The following is a 21154-nucleotide window of genomic DNA, read 5'->3' on the forward strand; positions in this document are numbered from 1 at the left end:
GGCTGCCTGTGTATGGCTTCATGAGCCATGGCATTAAGGGGTAGGCTGGGTCCCCAAGGATAACTATAGGCATTTCAACATCCCCAATGGTTATTTTCTGGTCTGGAAGAAAGTCCCTTCCTGCAGCTTTTGAAACAGACCAGAGTTCCTGAAGATGCGAGCGTCATGTTAAAGGGTTGCACCGTCATTTGGGCCTCTGAGTCAATGAATTTGGGATCCACCAGGGATTGGTGGATAGCTAACACCTGTGCTCCAGTGTGTTTCCACGCAGTAACCTTCCTTTCTCCCACACTCACAGTTTCCCTTCGCTCTGCGGGTATTTGCGAGGCATCTGGGCCTAAAGGCTCCTGGTGGGACTCTGGGTGATGAGTTGTAGTTGGCTGGTGCTCTTGGGGCAGTTGGTCTTCACATGCCCCAGCTCATTACATTTAAAGCATTGCCCAGCTGACTATGGGCTCAGGCAAGGTGGGTGGTTGGAGAGTGGAGTGGTGGGACAAGAGGGCATCTGGGGTTTCCCTGGATGTGTGGAGGGCTCCTTCTTGTGAGGTGGGGATTTGGGCTGACCCCGATGGTGGGGTGTCATCTCGGGTTGCCCCTTCTGGTATCAGCACCAACTGCTACTAGCTTTCTTCTTCACCACCACCTCCACCCATTTGGTTCTGATCTGCCCCGCCTCAATTACAGTTTTGGGCTTTCCATCTAGGATGTACCTTTCTATTTCCTCAGGAACACCCTCTAAGAACTGCTCCATTTGCATTAGAAGAGAGACAGATCTTCCAGAGATTTAACACTTGCTCCTGATATCCAGGCATCCCAATTTTTTACAATGTGGTCAGCATGTCGAGAAAATGCCACATCTGGTTTCCACCTTAAGGCTCTGAACTGCCGATGGGCATGCTCGGGTGTTAGCCCCATCCTAATTCTGGCTTTTTGTTTAAAAAGTTCGTACTCATTCATGTGTTCTTTTGTCATATCAGCTGCCACCTCTGCTAAGGATCCATTGAGTTGCAGCCTCAGCTCCACCATCTACTTGTCTATATGGGTGTTGTACCCAGGGCAGGCCCTTTCGAAATTTTCTAAGAAGGTCTCTGTATCATCACCTACTTTGCATGGGGGGAATTTCTTGGAATGGGGAGCGGTACCTGGAGAAGGACTGTTAGGGTTACCTGGTGGACCCAGTTTAGCCCTTTTCAGCTCTAAGCACTTCAGTTCTAACTCCACCTCCAAGCGCTTCACCTGCATTTCCGCCTCCAAGCACTTCACCTCTCTTTCTGCTTCCAAGCGCTTCACCTGTCTCCTCTCCTCAGCTTCCAACTCCAAGCTCTTCACCTCTCTTTTGTCCTCCGCTTCCAAGCACATCATCTGTAGGAAGAAATCCCTGCCTTCCACAGTCAGAACTCGGTCTGGGTTAAGGGCATCCTTCCAGCGTGGCACCTGGATCTCGGTCGGGGGAGGGCTGATCCTTCCCTCCTGGGAAGTTCCCAGTGCCCATCTCCTCCCTTCATTTCCGTCATGGAGCTGGATGTCTGGGCTTGATCTGGGTCTGTCTTCTCCATGACGTGCCACTTTGGGAAGACTGGTCACTCTACGTTTCCGTGCCTGACCTCAACCTCATGTACAGGGCTGCCCTACTGTAGCCTAATTATTTCGTTTCCACAAAACTAGAAAAGAAAAAGAAATAAACTGCTTGTTGGACTCCTGACTTTGCAGGCTAATCCTTTGGTGTGCCTGTTACTCCTCAGGCAGAAAAGAAAAAAGAAAAGAAAAGAAAAGAAAAGAAAAGAAAAGAAAACATCCCTGGCTTGCAAGCAGCTGAAAGGAAAAATGTGTCCTTTTAAAATCCTGAGGTCTGTGCTTCTGGTTCAAAATGATCCCACCGCTCTGCCACCATGTCAAGGCTGAATCCCCACTCTGGCATTTCGAGTGCAGAAGGTGGGGGCCCGCAAGGATTTTAAAAATTAATACTTGTCACTCCAGGCTTGTATTAAACTCCCAAGGTTACAGCTTTTCTCTGACCTTGGCTCGGTAAACGCTGCCACCACCCAAATGCAAAAAGTCCCCTTGAGCCCACAAAGGAGCATTTGAGAATTCCTTCCTGTGAGGTACCCTCATGCCGTTTCACCCCCCGCCCTCTGGGGAAGAGCTGAGAAAGAAAACAAAGAAAATCAGCACACAATTCTCATAACCTCATATGCATTAATGATATATATATATATGGATAGAGAAATGACTTTCAGCAGATCATAACCTTTCCCCTGATACCTTATAAGGCATGCTTTATACTAAGATCATGAATATATGAAGATGAGGAATATGGGGATTACAGCACGCTCCCCCAAGGTATAGAATGTCACACCTCCCCCCCTTAGTTTACTGCAAGAGGGTTAGTCACTGACTAGCTCAAAGGCAGTCTGTGTTATAGTTCTCTTGGCATCCAGCCATTAAAGCCATGAGGCAGCGTGCCTCAGTTTCCTCACAGATAATATCCTTTGTTTTCTTTCTCAGCTCTTCCCTGGAGGTGCTGATCCTGAGTTGAAGACTACAAGTTGGTGTGTACACTGATCCCTTGGGGACAGCAGCCCTGGTATTTCTGTGAGTGTTCATTGGATGAGGGGGTGGACACTCCAGAGGAACACTTCAAAGGGGGTCAGAGACAGAGGTGCACCTGTTGTTAACCTGCAAAGAAAGTAAGCGCTGGCATTACCCAGAGCCGAGTGCTGGATAGCCAATATGCTGGTGGTTTCAGGGAACTGACACCCAGCTGGCAAAAGCAGGTCTCCCTTATGTGGGAGGCAGGGTGATCAGATGACTCACAGTCCTGGGAACCCTGAGAACCATCACACAGGGAGCCTGAGTATGTACACTGGCAACCAGTTCATGGTATTACAGCTTCACAGCCTTAATCTAACTAGCTTGGTATGTCTACACATGCTGCAATCCCACCTATGACTGCAGTGTAGTCATACTCTGAGAGTAAGGTGAGCTAGCTTCTCTCTTCCTGGCTTTGTTATTGATTTACCATGTTACTTTGGCAAGCCACTTCTTTTGCCTTCCTCGCGATCATCAACTGTAAAATGGAGCCAATGATACTATCCTTTGCCAAGTGCTTTGAAATCTACAGATGAGAAGCGCTATGAAACTGCTTATTTATTCTTTGTTTTAGAGCACATAATGAAAATAAACCTCAGCTAACCCCCCTGATCTGCATACTCTCAGACTTTCTGAACCTGGACATAAATCCAATTCTTTCACGTCACCACTATCTTTATAATGGGCTGTATTGGAACCCTGAGTCTGAAGATCATTGAACTCTAGGTTTTCGGATATCCGATTCAGATCTGGAGCTGCATTTTGAGGTTGCAGCCTCTCTCTACTATCCCATAAACTTTAACACACTGAGCTTGATTCCCAACTGTGGTACTCCAGTTTTACACCACTGTTATTCCCTTCATTAAAATCAACAGGGAATAAACTGGAGCAAGCACTGGAGTAAAACCAGAGTAATGCAGTGGTGATTCAGGCCCAGTAAGAACAGAGAGCTTTATCCTCAGCTGGTATAACTTGCCAATGTACAGAAACTGAGGATCTGGCCCTTTATTTATTCCCAGTGGAAGATGGTAGCATGAGAATTTTTGCCTGAGGGAAGAGTGCAGGATTTTACCCTCAAAGTCCAGTGCACTCCACACGGTGTTCCTGATATGGAAAAAAAATTGGATGTATAATATAACTTTAATGACTGCGGGCCTGATTCTCCTCTGCCTTTGACCTTGTGAAGACCTTTACACCTGTGGGTGTAAATGCTCCACCATTCTGATTTTATACACTCCTGTCTGCAAGTGTAAGAGGTGACAAGTGGCAAGGCAGTGGAGTACCTGGCTGCCTGCTTTTATTAAGTCTCTTTTTATAATGCTTTGACCTCCCTAAAGAGAGAGAATCCAGTGCAGAACATTTCATCAAAACCATCAGAACTATAGCTACATATGAGCTGGTAGGGATTGTCTAACAACAGAGACCATACTGTCCTGTAGAGGATTAGTATTTGATATAATATGTAGGTCCCAAGGCACCTCAATTAATTATAATTTACAGAAATGATCTGGCAAAATGTCTTTGCAATCAAAACAAATCAAGCTTAATATTAACAAACTCTAGTAGCTGTACAATCTTTCACTTAGCCTGTTAAATACCAAACCACCACATGAGGCCCATTTTTAATGGGATCACTTACAAAGTAAAGGACTCTGTGTAAGTGTCAGAATCAAGACTACAATGCATCACTTTTGGGATATTTATAAGTTTTCTCACAATTTACACTATAACGTGGGATATAGATATAAATATGCAATCTGAAGTACAAAGAAAGGAGAGTAGGCAGTTTAGATTCCTTAAATGTTTTTTTATTACTTTTTTGTCTGTACTGGAAAAGATGTTGCCACTAACAAAATTTCATTGCAAATGAGATCGGGTCTCTTTAAGGATTTGTGGGCATTATACAGTAATATGGGTATAATAATTTCTATTTGTTATTACAACAAGGAATTGTGAAACATCCAGGGAAAAGCCCCATAGATTAAATGAAGGGAAAAAACGTAATTTAAATGGTATCTCTGAGGCAATGAACACTTAAGACTTTGAGCTAGATCTTCAAGCGTGCCCCAAAAAACAAGAAAGCACAATAGGGATGATTTGCAAAAGTGGCTCAATGTTCTCCCTTGTATTGTACTGCTAAGTGCAAAGTTTTCCCCTTTGTACTGTGCTAGAAGAGCTTGAGGCTGCTCTAGTTTACCATAGGTGCAGGGGCAACAAGATGCTCAAAACACAGCTGAGGGCTACCTGGAGACCCTGGACACACCTATCTCTCTAGCCATGCCCCTTTTCCCTGGCTTTTCCAGCCTCAAGGAATATGTCTTGTGAAGACTCTATAGTACTGTACATACAGCAGGTTGGAGAAAAATAACTTTTTTAAGCAAACATTTTTGCAGATTTTGTTTTGGTTTTCTGTTTGTTATACTGTGGGGGCATATTTTCATTACAGAGTAGACACCAACAATATTTTGGTTGTGGCTGAAAAACTGGGAAATGTACATGAAAAATTTTCACATCCCGCTTTACTTCTGCCCTATTTCTTTCTAATATCTTCCTGAAAATGCTTACTGTTGTCTGACCAGCTCTACTGCAGGATCACCTTTCCACTGGGATACACATACAAATCTTTAAGAATGAGAACCACAACGTTGTTGTAAGGTTTCATTACCTAGGAAATTTTCACTGACTTCTCAGATTCCTTCTTTGATAAATGCCATTTCAGAACATCTAATTTACCCATGTTTGCCCTTTTTCAGGCATGTTAATCATTCATTTTACTGCCTGCTTTGTGTTGAACAGAATGAAATTCAAACCCAGCACTGTAGATGACCTCCTGATCCACAGTCATTTTATCTGAGCCCATAAAAATGTGGGATGAGGTTAGGGTGCAGCATATATCCCTATTACACACATTCTAGGACTCTGCCTCCATAGGAGCAACATATGCTATCTTTTTCTTTGGATGCTAATATCTGTGGCTTTTCCTGGGTGCGTTTGCAGGTAGAATTTACCCTTTCTGGATAAAATGCCCAAACACAATGCGTATGCCGCTGCTCTGCAGTCACCATCAAAAAAAGAGGAAATTAAAATGCACCAATGAATTTAATGTAATGTCATCTTTCCATGCCAAACTCTCTTCTCAAATATATACAGAGTACCCCCTATTGTCATCATTAGAGATTGTGTACATGGCTTGGAGGGTATCTCTTCACTGCAGAGTTAACCCAGGTGATCAGCTGCCAGATTTGCCTAGCCCGAATTTTAATGTGCCCTCAGCAAAGCCATACTGAGTTGCTGCATCCACATTGATGCTGTACTCAGTCTTGTGTAGGACTTCTGAAGACATATCCTATGGTTCTCATCACTGCCCTAAGACTGCAGAATTTGATATTTGCCTTCTTCCAACTAATCTAATTTGGTGCAACTGTGACAATCTCCAGAACAAACCTTATGGAATTAAGATAAACTTAATTCAGTAAAGTTAAACCTGATTGAATCAGGGTTAATACCTTTGGGATCCATTGTATTAAAAATGCAATTGTCTATATGTTATTGTGGGATTGTGTGCATTTCCATGGGAAGAATAACTAGGAGAATAGCAGGGGCAAAATCACTCATGCTGTAACATCTCCAGAGAAGCCACCTCCCTGGAAGGGTGTGCATATAAAAAGTTCAAATTGGATTCTCCAGGGACCAACAGACAAAGAGCGGGTCTTTGAATAAATAGCCTGGTTTTAAGCTGTCTCAGGTCCTTCTTCCTGATCCAGCAAACAGACAAGACAGCTGGTCCATGGAGGACTCCAAACCTTAGGGTAGGGTTGAAAGGACTGGGCCCACTGATAAAACTGAACTGAAGCTGGGATGAACTGGTAACCATAAGGAAGCCCCTGGGGTGGAGTGTTGAAGGACTGCTCCTACCACAATCCATTTAGGATGAAGTCAGGTGAGCTTATTAGCATGTTTATTTTGCTGTTCTTAATATATTTCCTTGAAATGCTTTTTATCTTAAGAATTAAGTTGGCTTCCATAGGAAGTGCTGTGTGGTACCTTGTAACTGTAGCAATTACACCAGTTAACCATCTCTGAAGAGCAACCAAACAGGTGCTGGGAATAACACAGTGAAGGCAGGGAACTGTGCAACCTGAAAATATCCCAGTCAGTAGAGCGAGAGACCCAGATCTCCACCCAGAAAGGCAACAGCTGGGGAGCTGGTGTTAGCAGTAGAATTGATAATATAAATTCCATAAGTGCCAACAGCAGTAAAAGCAAGTACCATACTAGGAAAAACACAGAGGAAAAAAAGTCTCAATAGTCTTTTTGGGAAAGGGTAAGTTAAAAGGGACAGGGAAATGAATTCTGAACAGCTGAAGAAAAATTGGCTGGTTGAGTTATACAGCTTAACTCTGAAGACCAGATGACATCACAGCTAGTACATTTATTCTATTCTAATGACCAGTCAAGGAGTGATGGTCCAGGTTCACAGAGGACCTCACAGAGGGTCCAGCAGACAGGGAGACTCTTGAAGCCAGTGCCTTGGAGGGAAGCAGGGAAGAGGCTAACAGAGGCAGCAACTATGTGCCGTCCAGACCAAGCACACCATTGCAACAGGACTGGAGGACAGCTGAACAGCTGGAGCAGGAGAAACTGCAGCTGAAGTGGGATTGAGCATGTCTGGAAATCTAGCGGACCAGGAACAAGAGAGAGAAGACTGTGAAAGGCTGTGTTAGTGTGAGAGAGAAGAGAAGGAGAACCATCTCCAGCATGAGGAGAAGGACAAGAAGTGGCAGCATCAGTTTGAGCTGGAGAAACTGCACCAACAGACTCCTAAACCAGTAGGGGGAGCCAGCGTCCAGGTATGTGCCCTGGTGTGTGGTGTAGACTCCAAATTACTTCCTTGTTTTATGGAGGGAGAGGACATGGATGTATTCCTACATGCTCTTGAAATGGGTATGAATTGAATAAGGTGGGGAAGTCAGACCTGGTAAGGTACCTGGCTCCACTACTGACTGGGACAAAGGCCTTTTCACAGTTTTACCCTTATGGGAAGGAAGGACTATAAACACAGTAGTTGCAAAACTCACCCCTGACGTGCATAGGAGGAGGTTAGGGGGAGTTTAGAAAAGAGGGGATCTGACCACTGTTCCCTCTAAGTTGTGCGCGTGTGCATGCACACACAGATCCTAAACCCCACACACACAAAATTTGCACAGAAGCATAACAATTTGCACAGAAGAAAGTTTTTGCACCCACGGCCTGTCAAAAATTTGCACAGAAGAAATTTTTTGCGCACACGGCCTGTCAAAAATTAGAGGGAACATTGGATATGACCTATGCTGAGGTTCCAGTTCAAATTAAGGGCTATGTATGGAAATGGGGAACTGGTTGGGGAGTTACCATGTTTGAGGAGGCCTTTGAGTTAATCATATAGAACAATTCTATAAACTCTGCCCACCTGACCAATAGTCCTCAGGAGGAAGGTCTTGGATCCTTCTCCCTTGTGTATCCAGTCAAACAAGGCTGAATCCCAGGATTCCAAAAATAAGAGTGAGGAAAAGCTGGTCCTTCTATTTCCTCAGAGGATGCAGTTGGGTGGTATTCTCAAACAATTTCCCCAGTAGACAAGCACTGTTCCCTGGAGACAGGCAGCTCTCTGCACTAGTTCCGTTTGCTTCTGAATGCCACCCATCCTGAGCAAGGACTGTCCCTCTTAAGAATCCACCCTTCTCCAGGATTGTCAAGGTGAAGCGGGGTGGGATTGATTATGCTCTTTAACCTATTCTTGACTGGTGTGGAGAGCTTCTCCCGCTATAAAGACCTACACACTCGGACCCCCAATCATGCACTGTAATCCGTACAGGCACACCAATGCACCCATGTGGAGGCCTGTTGATCTCTGTGGGGCTGTGCATGGTTACATCAGTCATCCCGCATGGCCCATGCCACAGGAGGATGGTCTAGAGATAGACTCAAGTCACAACATCTGCATCTGGATTTTGAATAACTGGAGTTTCACAGATGTAGAGTTTAAGGCCAGAAGGAACTATTAGGTCATCTAGTCTGACCTCCTGTGTATCACAGGCCATTAAACTTCATCCAGTTACCACTGTATTAATAATACAAATAATAAATAATAATAAAGCATAATTTGTTTGGCTAAAGCATAACTTCCAGAAAGGCAGCCAGTCTTGATCTGAAGAGATAGAGAACCACTCATGTCCCTTAGCAGATTGTTTCAATGATCATTTAACTCTTACTGTTATTTTTTTTAAAGTGTGTGCCTAATTTCTAATTTGAATGTATTTGGCTTGTGGGGGAGGGTGTTATGTCAAGTGAATTTTGGTTCACTGTATTGCACAGGCATAGGCTGTTTTCAAAATGTGGCTACAGGGTTGGATTTGAGTACCCCCAGTGTTTCAGGTGTTCTGATCCAGGGAATGGGCTTGGGCCCTTCTGTATAAGCAAGGAGTCTTAGTCACATCTACTCTAAAGAACTTACAGCAGCACAGCTGTACCAATGCTCCCATTTAGCCACTTTATGCTGATGAGCGAGCTCTCTTTTCAGTCGTTCTTAGGGGTGGCAAAGTCACCCCTTTCTTCCCAGAGTCCCGTTCCTGAAAGAAGCTGGGCTGCTCTTCTGGGAAAGCCTGTTTGCACAAACTGTTCTGCAAGCGTGACCACTGATTCCAGGGTCATTGACTGGTGCCTTCAGACCCAAATGTGCATATTAATAGGGAGGCTCTGGAGAAATTATTTCAATACTGTGGCATCCATTATTTTCTCCACACTTTAGATATGTGCCCTTAGAGAGTGAGTAGCCCAGTCAGTTAACTTTTGTGCAAAGGCTCAGAGCCGTACTCCATAAACCCATCTAGCAGCCCAAAGTTTGTCATTATCTGTTCTGTTTAATATCAAGTTCTGTTCAATATCTTCATCAATTATTTAGATAATGGAATAGAGAGTACACTTATAAAGTTTGTGGATGATACCAAGCTGGGAGGGGTTGCAAGTACTTTGGAGGATAGGATTAAAATTTAAAATGATCGGACAAACTGGAGAAATGGTCTGAAGTAAATAGGATGAAATTCAGTAAGAACAAATGCAAAGTACTCCACTTAGAATGGAACAATCAGTTGCACACATACAAAATGGGAAATGACTTCCCAGGAAGGAGTACTGCGGAAAGGGATCTGGGGGTCATAGTGGATCACAAGCTAAATATGAGTCAACAGTGTAACGCTGTTGCAAAAAAAGCAAACATCATTCTGGGATGTATTAGCAGGAATATTCTAAGCAAGACACGAGAAGTAATTCTTCCGCTCTACTCCACACTGATTAGGCCTCAACTGAAGTATTGTGTCCAGTTCTGGGCGCCATATTTCAGGAAAGATGTGGAAAAATTGGAGAAAGTCCAGAGAAGAGCAACAAAAATGATTAAAGGTCTAGAAGACATGACCTGTGGGGGAAGAATGAAAAAATTGGGTTTGTTTAGTCTGGAGAAGAGAAGACTGAGGGGGGACATAACAGTTTTCAAGTACATAAAAGGTTGTTACAAGGAGGAGGGAGAAAAATTTTTGTTCTTAACCTCTGAAGATGGGACAAGAAGCAATGGGCTAAAATTGCAGCAAGAGCAGTTTAGGTTGGACATTAGGAAAAACTTCCTAACTGTTCATAATGGTTAAGGACTGGAATAAATTGCCTAGGGAGGTGGTGGAATCTCCATCATTGGGGATGGGATGTCAGGGATGGTCTAGATAATACTTAGTCCCGCCTTGAGTGCAGGGGACTGGACTAGATGACCTTTTGAGGTCCCTTCCAGTTCTATGATTCTATGATTTCTATGATTACTTTTCTGCCAAGAGGACTACCGGGTCCAGAATGGCCACTATTACCACCTCATAATCACAGGCCTGCTCCTTCCTGTGGGCCATGTAGGCTGCGTGGACTTCTCTTGACAAATAGGATACCACCTTGTGTGGCAAGCTGAGCAGGGACTCCTTTGTAGGGTGCAGCATATGCTGCTTGGTTCATCACCTTGCTAATACTAGAATGTCTGCTACACTACACAATATGAACTATAAAAATATATGGAGTGTTCTGATTGTTCAGATATTGCAGTCTATCACAGCTTAATCCTTTCTCCCTCTAATTCTACACATTTACTAAACTTCCCATTTAAAGTTCTTTATCTTTCACATTTATTGTGCATGCATAATTTATTCTTGTTTCATACAGAAGATTAAAATGCAGATTAAAAAAACTATTCTCATGCACTTGGAAATAAATGGGTTATGAAAAATAATCTATTGCATACTGCTAAAACCACAGTAGTACCATTCCTTGTCATTTCTCAAGGGTTACAATGATATACCATCACATGAGTTATTTCCAAAGCTCGCTGTTAGTCATCATAGATCCTTCTGTGACATGAAACACTAGCAATTTGTCACTTTATCTAAAATTACATAGACAATCTAACATGACTAGAAGCCACAGTAACAGAAAGCCCTGCTGGAACATTTGCACGTATTGTGAAGAATCTAATATGTTTCTCTGGAATATGAGTGAGTTAAGGGTAACGGACTGAAGATTCAATTATTCATTGAATGAAATTGTAAATCTTTCTCATGATTAACATCTTAAAAACCTAAAAAATTCTTAACTACAGTAAACTTAAATAATGCAGCACTGGTAATAGTTTCTATGCCATTGTAATATTGTTATTTTATTTATTTTGATAAGGGCAGGTACTGTCATGCCCAAACGAGTTTATAGTCTCAATAGACAGAATCAATTCTATTTAAATTTTTAAGAATGTGGTGTGACAGAGTCAGGCCAGATGGCTATAGGAGAGTAATTTTTTTAAAAGGTTTTTTTTTTATTGCATAACACACTTACAAAACAAAACAACAGCATATGCAATGTGTAACACAGCAACCAATCACAATTGTTTTCTCATTAGCTTCAGGGGAGGGAAGTGTTCAAGCTTGCCTGGGCCCAGAGCGGGGGGCTTCCTCGACTCTCGTGGTCTTCCACCCTTCCAAGTTACCTGGTGGTCCAGAGCGAGGGGGCTTCATCGACTCTCAAGGTCTGCCACCCCCTCGAGTTACCTGGCGCCATGCCCGAGTGTCACCAACAATTCCCTCCCCTGAAAGCACCCAACAAAAGGGGCAGGCTGTGGGGTGGACAACCTGGGGTGGGCACGTGCACCCACATGTGAAAGGACCCCTCTAAGGTGGTGGTGTCCGCAGCAGCAATGGCTGGGGCTGGGATCCCTTACTCTCTCCCCCAATCAAAGGGTCAAAACAAAGGGAGCCGGACGGGGACACTGAGCAGAGAGCCTCGGACAGCGCCCACCGCTCCTCAAAAGCATCAAGGGAGTCGGTGGACGCTGCCCAGAGGAACTCCGCCCGGATACGTGAACGGACCGTGGATCGGAAAACGGCCTGTCATAAATAGAAAGGGAAGGGTAAACCCCTTTAAAATCCCTCCTGGCCAGAGGAAATCTCCTCTCACCTGTAAAGGGTTAAGAAGCTAAAGGTAACCTCGCTGGCACCTGACCAAAATGACCAATGAGGAGACAAGATACTTTCAAAAGCTGGGAGGAGGGAGAGAAACAAAGGGTTTGTGTTTCTGTCTACATTTTGTCTTTGCCGGAGATAGACCAGGAATGAAGCCTTAGAACTTTTAGTAAGTAATCTAGCTAGGTATGTGTTAGATTATGATTTCTTTAAATGGCTGAGAAAAGAATTGTGCTGAATAGAATAACTATTTCTGTCTGTGTATCTTTTTTGTAACTTAAGGTTTTTGCCTAGAGGGGTTCTCTATGTTTTGAATCTAATTACCCTGTAAGGTATTTACCATCCTGATTTTACAGGGGGGATTTCTTGTTTCTAATTACTTCTATTTTTATTAAAAGTCTTCTTGTAAGAAAACTGAATGCTTTTTCATTGTTCTCAGATCCAGGGGTTTGGGTCTGTGGTCACCTATGCAAATTGGTGAGGCTTTTTATCCAACATTTCCCAGGAAAGGGAGGGTGCAAGTGTTGGGAGGATTGTTCATTGTTCTTAAGATCCAAGGGTCTGGATCTGTAGTCACCTCGGCAAATTGGTGAGGCTTTTTACCAAACCTTGTCCAGGAAGTAGGGTGCAAGGTTTTTGGGAAGTATTTTGGGGGGGGAAAGACGTGTCCAAACAGCTCTTCCCCAGTAACCAGTATTTGTTTGGTGGTGGTAGCGGCCAATCCAAGGACAAAAGGGTGGAATATTTTGTACCTTGGGGAAGTTTTGACCTAAGCTGGTAAAGATAAGCTTAGGAGGTTTTTCATGCAGGTCCCCACATCTGTACCCTAGAGTTCAGAGTGGGGGAGGAACCTTGACACGGCCCCACAGTCACAGGAAACTCCATCGGCCAACTCTCCTCTCTTTTATAGATGGCCGTTTTAGCCAGGGCCAGGAGGAGGTTAACTAGGAGATCCTGTGACTTTGTGAGGCCACGGATGGGGAGTGCATAAATAAAAAGGTGAGGGGGAAAATGCAACCAAAAACGTAATAGGAGATTTGTGAGGAGCTGGAACAGGGGCTGCAGCCTGGCGCACTCCAGATATACATGCACCAGGGTTTCCCTCACACCACAAAAGGGACAAGTATCTGGGATGGGGCTGAACTGCGCCCCGTGCCCGTGCTCTCAGCTCCGTGAAGGAGCCGCCCCCGACAGGCCTCGGAATCAAGGTGGAATATAGGCTGGCCCACCGGGGCTGCTCACCCTCTAAAGGTGGCAGGAGGTCTCGCCACTTTGTGTCGGGGCGGGACACTAGGGTGAGGGCGTGAAGGGTGTGGAGCGCGAGCGTGTATAGATGTTTCCTTGGCATGGTTTGGAAGCATACCGGCTGCAGTTCATGCAGCCTGCTCGCAGTGAAGGGGTGAGGGGGGGCGATTGGATCTGCGGGGCAGGGATCCAATTAAAAAGTCCGGCGAGCCTGGGGTAGAGGGTGGGCAGGGCGTGCCCTCGAGCAGGACCCGGTCGAGGTAAGCTCAAGCAGCGGGCGGCAAAGCGGCCTTCGCCTCCTGAAGTACGCGCCGGAGGATACGAGGTCTGGAGAGCCCCATGAGCCGGGCGAGAGTAAGGGGATCCAGCCAGTCTCCCCGGTCGTAGTCCAGGAGGTCTCCGACTCTCGTGATTTCTGCCAGGATCAAGCTCTGGCGCACCGAGTGGGACTCTGCCACCTGCACATGGAGCTGGGGGTTGTGTAGCAGGGGCTCTGCGAGGAGATCTACCCCCTCGGTGGATGCCACTGACCTGGTCATTAAAAACAGTTTCCAAGTCCGGAGGAGTTCCTGGTAGAAGACCGGCAGCCCGGAGAGGTCTTGCGGAAGATCTCCCGGATGGAGATAAAAGAGCTGCCGGTCATATCGGAGCCCTTGGATGCGGTGCAGGATGGCGTGCGCCAGTGTGCTCCACGCTGAACTGCCTGCACCATTGAGGAGCCTCTGTAGGGCCTGGAGGTGGAAGACACGGACCTGAGTGTGTAGACACTTCAGGCCCTGTCCTCCTTCCTTCAGGGGTAGACGAAGGACCCCTACGGGGGCCCAGTGCGTTCCTGACCAAAAGAACCCCAGAATCGATGTCCGGAGGTTGGTCAGGAAACCCGGGGCCGGGACCAGGGTGTTGAGCCGGTACCAGAGCATGGACAGGACTAGTTGATTAAGCACCCGCGCTCTCCCTCGGAGGGAGAGACATCGGAGTAATCCCGTCCATTTCTGGAGCCGCTCTATCACCCCACCCTCTAAATTTTCCCAGTTCTCCGGCAGAGAGGGATGCATGGCAGAAACGTAAACGCCGAGGTAGAGCAGCGGACCTGCGCTCCACCGGATGGTCTGAAGTGCGGGTGGGAGGGAGCTCACTTGCCGCCAGTCTCCTACCGCCAAGCCAGAGCTCTTGACCCAGTTGACTCGGGCGGAGGAGGCTGCCGAATAGATGGCCTGGCAAGCCTCCACCCGCGCCAAGTCGCCGGGGTCCTGGATCACGAGGAGCATGTCATCAGCGTACGCCGACAGGACCAGCCGCAGCTCCAGCTCCCGCAGCACCAACCCTGTCAACCTCCTGCAGAGGAGACAGAGGAAGGGCTCGATCGTCAGAGTGTACAGCTGGCCCGAGAGGGGGCACCCCTGCCGTACTCCTCGCCCGAAGCTGACCGGTTTGGTCAGGGTCCAGTTGAGCTTAACCGGACACTCTGCGGAGGCGTACAGCACCCAGAGAAAACCCACAAACAGGGGTCCAAAGCCAAACGCCTGCAGAGTGCTCAGGAGGTACCCGTGGTCCACCCTATCCAACGCCTTCTCCTGATCTAGGGACAGGAGGGCGAACTACAGACCGTCTCTACGCTCGAGTTCCAAAAGGTCCCTCACCAGAAATAGGTTATCAAAGATACTGCGGTCTGGGACTGTGTAGGTCTGGTCTGGATTGATCACGTCCGCCATCACAGACCCTAGCCGCAGCGAGATTGCTTTCGCTACGATTTTGTAGTCTGTGCTGAGAAGCGAGACGGAACATGAATTTCGTAAATCGCGGAGGTCCCCCTTCTTCGGCAATAAGGCGAGCACAGCTCGCCTGCACGAGAGAGGGAGGACCCTGCTCTGCAGAGACTCGGCCCAGATGGTGACTAGGTCTCAGCCGAGGACGTCCCAAAACACATGGTAGAACTCCACGGTGAACCCGTCCATGCCTGGAGACTTATTAGTGGGCATACGACGGAGGGCTTCCGAGAACTCGGCCAGAGTGAGAGGCAACTCTAGCTGGTCTCGGTCTCTCGCGCTGACCATAGGGAGCTCCTCCCAAAGCACTCTGCAAGCACTAGGGTCGGTCGGATCCAGGGAGAAAAGACTTGGGTAGAAGGCTCGGGCCCTCCTGCACATCTCCGCCGGTTCCGTGAGGGGGGTGCCGTCTTCTGCTAGAAGGCAGGTGACGTGTTTCTTGGCCCCCCTCGTTTTCTCCAGGGCATAGAAGAAGCGGGAGCCACGATCCATCTCCCAAAGGAGGCAGATGCGGGATCGAACAAAGGCGCCCCGGCCCGATGGTCCTCGAGGGCCTGGAGCTCCTCCCGCTTCTCCCGGCACGCTCTGCAGAGGAGCAGGTCTTTGGGGTTGGCAGCCAGACGCCTCTCCAGCTCTAAGACCTCCCATTCCAACTGCTCTATCGCCGCATTTCTCCGTCGGCTGGTGCCCCGGGTGTAGTCGCGGCAGAAAAGCCGGGTGCGCACCTTCCCCAGGTCCCACCATCTCCGCGCTGAGGGAAAGGCACGCCGCTGCCCTCGCCAGGCCAGCCAGAATTCCCGGAAGGACGTCATGAAGCCCTCATCCTCCAGCAGGCTGTTGTTAAAATGCCAATAGGTCGGCCCCAGCCTCTCCGCACAGAGGGAGGCTGTCACGGTGGCTAGATGATGGTCAGAAAATGGGGCCAGCCGAATGCTGGAGGAGTGGGCTCATGAGAGATGGAAACATGATAGATAAATGTGGTCCAACCGGGAGTGGCTTGACCGATGGGCTTCCACCCGGACAAAGGTGAATGTGGAAGTGTCATCCGGGTAGTGGTCACGCCAGATGTCCACTAGGGAGTGATGTTCAACTATCTCCCGGAGGGTGTCCGCGGCGGCCGGGCACTGCTTGGTCCCCAAGCGGTCTCGCTCCTCGAGGGTGGTATTAAAATCCCCTCCGAGGAGCAGGCACTCGTGAGAATCTAAGGTGCTGAGGAAGGCAGACGCCTGCTGATAGAATTACAGCCGCTCCGGGCCCAATGTCGGGGCATAGACGTTAACGAGGTTAACCACGAACCCCTCTATATGGACCCGGAGTTGCAACAGTCAACCCTGCATGGCCTCGGCGACCCCTAGCACCTCGGGCTGTAGGTCGGGGGAGAACAGAGTTGCCACTCCAGCCTGCCAAATTGTGGAATGGCTAAAGTAGACCCTGTCTCCACACTCCAGCCGCCAACTATCTTCGGCGGTCAGATCTGTATGGGTCTCCTGCAGGAAAATCACAGAGTACCCTCCCTCCCGAAGGATCAACACTTCCTGCTTCCCCGTCCCTTTACCTTCCCCCATGAGGGCCCTTGTGGCCCAGAGGATTTGAAAAAAATCCCCCCATCGCTGGAGAGCAAGCTGTACCTTGTTGCGGGAGCCACGGACATCCTCTAAAAACTTCCGCAGCTCTCCTCGCAGCTCATGGGGGGGTGGGGTTATGGTTTCCCGGTTGTTCCCCAGTAGGGCCCTTGGTACAGCCCTGTGGCCCACTAAAATGGGAAGCAGGGTGCGGACCCCCAGCGGGGTGCCTGATGGGCTGGAGCTTCTAGGCCCGCCTCAAACCCTGGGGCGATAGGGGGCAGTGGAGGAAAAATAGCAGCCCCTAATGGGTCGGGGCAGGAGAATGCAAAGGCCACTCCCTGGGGGTCATTGGTTGGAAAAGGGAAGGAGACAGCCCTGGGGGCGGCGATAACATCGCAGGAGGTAGACTGGATAGGGGTAGGGGTAGGGGCAGGGGCAGGGGCAGGGGCAGGGGTAGAGGCGATGTTCTGGGTTTCGGGAGGCAAGCAGCTGGATGGTGGCACCTCCTGATCAGGCTCGAGGGTTAAGGGGGTAGGGAGGGAGCTCTCAGTGATACCGGGCACGCGCTCTGTGGTGGATTTAGCGGCTACAGCATCAGGAGGAGGATTATCTTCTGTTGGGCCGCCGCCTGGGAAGGAAATCGATTGCTCCGCACCAACGGGGGGTGCCCCTGGCGGCTCGTGTCCCGGCCGTGTGGCGCCGGCTGTCACCTGAGCAGGCTCAGTGGTCATCAGCGGGGTGCCATCAATGGCTGGGTCAATGGAGGAGTCCAGGGGCTCCTCGGAGGTGGGAGCAGAAGCAGCAGTTAGGGGGAGGGAGAATGGGGAAAAGAGACGTGGAGTGAGGTCGCCCAAATCGAGGTTTGCTGGCAAAAGGTCGTCCTTCCCCTGGGCGACTGGGGTCAGATCTAGGGCCTCGATCTCCTCGAACATGGAGGAGAGGACACTTTCCGTTGCCCCGGGGTTCTCCCCGCTGGCACCCGCCACGAATGTTGCCTCGGGGTTCACGGGGGCTTCGGGTAGTGTCAGGACAGAAGTGGCTTCCTTGAGGGTCTTAGAGGGAAGGGTCTCCCCTGGAGACTGAAGGATAATGTATGAGGCCATGCAAAGGTTTAAGGGGGCATAAAGCCCTTTCACTCCCTTGCACAGCCTCCCTAAATCCCAACAGCAGGTACAGGGGGCAAAGAAATGGTTGTGTGCCACAGGTGGTTGTGGTGTGGGGGAGGTGGAGCATTTGCTCTCCTTCCCGAATGCATTGGCCAGAACAACTAAATCAGTTTGGGGAGGAAGTATTTTTTTATTGGTGGGGGCAGTCACAGGTTAGCCACTGGGCCGACGGGGCCCATGCCCAGGGGCCCCAGCCTATTGGAAGACCCTGGGAGAATGGGTGACCCTGTGCTCCGACCCGCCTGGCATTAAGAATCTTTTCAGAACCCTTTGGAAGTGGTGCTGAACACAGCTTTTCTGTCAAGTCCAGCACTGGGTCCAGTGTGCCTGTTGCTGACACTATGAAAATGTGTCCTTTCTGAAGTGGAAACAAGCCATAAGCACCAGTTTGAAGCTTGAATGTTAATAACTGGTAACTTTCAAACACTAACAAGTGTTTGGCCTGTGTGAAGTTACCTAGTGGCTCCAATCCAACACAAAGCACTGCAGGTGCTTGACTGAAGTCTATAGTGTGATCTCTTTGTTTGGGAGGGCTGTGTGTTGAGCCTAGTGGCCCGCTTGGCAAGGCTGAGCACTTCTTAAAGAGGCTTTGATCCTTAATCCCTTTAACCAGGGGGCGGGGTACTTGGGAGCAACTCAGGGAGAACAGGAGTTTAAAAAGCCAGCTTCTTCTAAGTAACCAGAGGAGGTAGTGAACAGGACCAGCTAACAGGAGGTTTTTTTAGGGAGTTTGCCAAGTGAAGGAGGAGCAACTACATGACATTTGGGGTGAGTTTGTTGTCTGCTAGTTTGTTTTTTGTTTGCTTGCTGCTTGACTCAAATATATTGTGTGGTCTGTTTGTCGGGAGCGGGGAGGGAGGCGGGCAGGGATGGGGCACGTGCTGAGCTTGGCACCACTCCATCCTTGGAACTGGTCAACTGCTTCCTGGGAATGAATTAATCTGGATTTTGTGTGGATGCCCTCTAGTGGTTAGGCATGGAACATGCACAATTACATCACATATATTACACTTCTCATTCCTGCAAATACCACCTACAGGAGGTGCATTGGAAAGGGCAGTTTAGGAGATCTGGGATTGGCCTTGCCAATGCTGTATCTTTCTGTGTGGACAGAAGACTTCATATTCCAGAGCTGAGCAAATAATTAAGCATAAGGACAAAAATATTGAACATTTTAAAGAATGAAAGCAGCAAGTTCTGTTCGTTGTTATTGGTGTGGTCTTCCTTATAACAGTCTGCAGATTCACATGCTCTGCCAGTTTATTCAGAAGTGGGTTTGCTAATGTCTAGAGTTTCCCAAAGTAGTACAAATGACTATCGCCCCAAATATTATAGGTAGATGCTCTTGCAGACATTTTATAAATCTTTGTTGAATTTATAGAAGTCTGTTTCATAGGAGGAAAACAGTGTTAGAAAATGATTTCTTAATCATTTTAATAATTGAAATGACCATGTGATTTTCAATGATCAAGGTGATTAGTGGGTTCAAAATACCTGTAGTAAGATTTTAATCCTGTTGGGGTGTCATTAAAATATACTAAAAAACCCAACACCTAAAGCTAGAGCACCTAAAAAACAGGAAAAACACTGGTAAGATTTGGCTATACAAAAGTACAAAGTTTTTGGACTCTGAGTAAAATAAAAATCCCCAGACAAATTTGTATTTGCAGACGATAAATGTTGACATTAAAGAATCATAGTGTGTTCTCCAAAATTCCCCTCCTAATTCAGGGGGAGGATAATATAATTATAAAAACTCATACTGATCGGTAATATTAAAATGAAGGATTGCTAATGATATTAAAAACTTTGTTAGCTATATCTTTAATAAATTATGGATGATGAGTAAATATAGATAAGGTAACACGCAAACCAAGACTTTTCCTGTTATGGGTGTATTTTTGTTAATTTCTCCGTGATATAATTTGCTGATCTGTTTAAAAATATATTATTGGGGAAAATGAGGAAGTTGTGATGGAAAATGTAAGCAAAAGGCACAAGCATGTAATGTTAAATAAAAAAAATCCCTTTTTCCTGGGAAACTTAGAAACAGGGTGACCCAAGGCAACGTGACCCAGAAACTGTAAATTCCACAGGAAAAATGTGGGCCTTAAGTAATTGATGCTTGCCCATGTGTAATGTACACTGGGCAACAAGGGGTTAAGGAACTGCTCTGGGCTCAGCAAGCCCTGCTCTGCCATACTTGTAGGAAATGCCCCCAACTGAAGGGGGAATTAAAAGGCAGGGGAGCAGCTCATTTTGGTGGCATACCAGGGAAGAGAGAAGACCTGCAACCTGCTGCTCCAGCAGAGAGCTGAGGGAAAGGCAGAATCTCTCTCCTTAAGACAACTGCCCAAAGATCCCTCCCTGAGGGAAGGGAGGGCCGGCTAGAGAGAGAGAGCCTGAAAGGAAAGCATTTCCCTCTTCCCCTCATATGAACTCTTGACTTTGGTAATTCCCACTTTGGTAATTCCCTCTTATTTTGTTTGGACTGTCCCATCAGGGGAAAGCCTCAGGCCTGATCTGGCCCATACTGCGGGAGGAGGCAGTTGCGCCTGAGAGAGGAAGAGAGCTACCATGCTACACGCAGCTGCCAGAAGGTGCCTTATGGTGAGTGGACACCCTTCATGCTGCCATAACCCGGCTGGAAACCTTGGAACAACCATGGGGGGAGGAAATAGGAAGTGGACCAGGGAGGGCAGCCTTAAGCTGACTGGCTGTCAGATCATGCCCTGGGTTGGAGCCTGGTGGAGTGGGAGGGCTCCCCTCTCTACAAGTCACGGGGTTAAATTCCTGACCACTAGATGACATTACCCTACCAACCAACCCCCAAGCAAGGACTGTTATATACAGGGTTACATAAAATCAATGAGTAATGTGTTGAATGATGACTGGAGGAAAATTAGGTAATGGAGAAAGTGAAAATGTATTAGAATACATGTGAAAATGGGCCCCAAACTGGAAAAACACTAGGCTAGAAACTAAAGAATGAGACTGAAGAACCAGATCAGGAGACAAGGGGAGGCGGTGTCCATCATGAAAGAAGGATTGACTTCTCAGCACCCCAGAATGCAGGAAATTTAGGTCCTTTTACCTATTCTGTTTTGCCTGTTTTACTTATCTGGCATAAATATATTACCAGACCCTATACTTGACACTAAGTCTATCTGAAATTGTATTTTTGTTGATTAAGTCTGAATTGGGTGGACATATGACTCAGTTTCCTGTCTACACGACCAACAATCCCTAAAGTAATTCAGATATAAAACTTTTCAATTATTATTACATTTGCATTAATAAAAGGGATA

General features: G+C 47.4%; 1 long non-coding RNA gene across 1 annotated transcript; it reads left to right on the plus strand.

Annotated features, from left to right (window-relative positions):
- Window positions 1-1307: 1307 nt before the first annotated feature.
- LOC141984035 (uncharacterized) lies at window positions 1308-20402 on the plus strand. The gene is made up of 3 exons (XR_012638624.1): window positions 1308-1932; window positions 2506-2592; window positions 20350-20402. It is a non-coding gene; the product is annotated as an uncharacterized LOC141984035 (long non-coding RNA).
- Window positions 20403-21154: the final 752 nt, after the last annotated feature.

The sequence above is a fragment of the Natator depressus genome, chromosome 3 (genome assembly GCF_965152275.1).
Source record: "Natator depressus isolate rNatDep1 chromosome 3, rNatDep2.hap1, whole genome shotgun sequence".
In the NCBI taxonomy this organism is placed as follows: Eukaryota; Metazoa; Chordata; order Testudines; family Cheloniidae; genus Natator; species Natator depressus.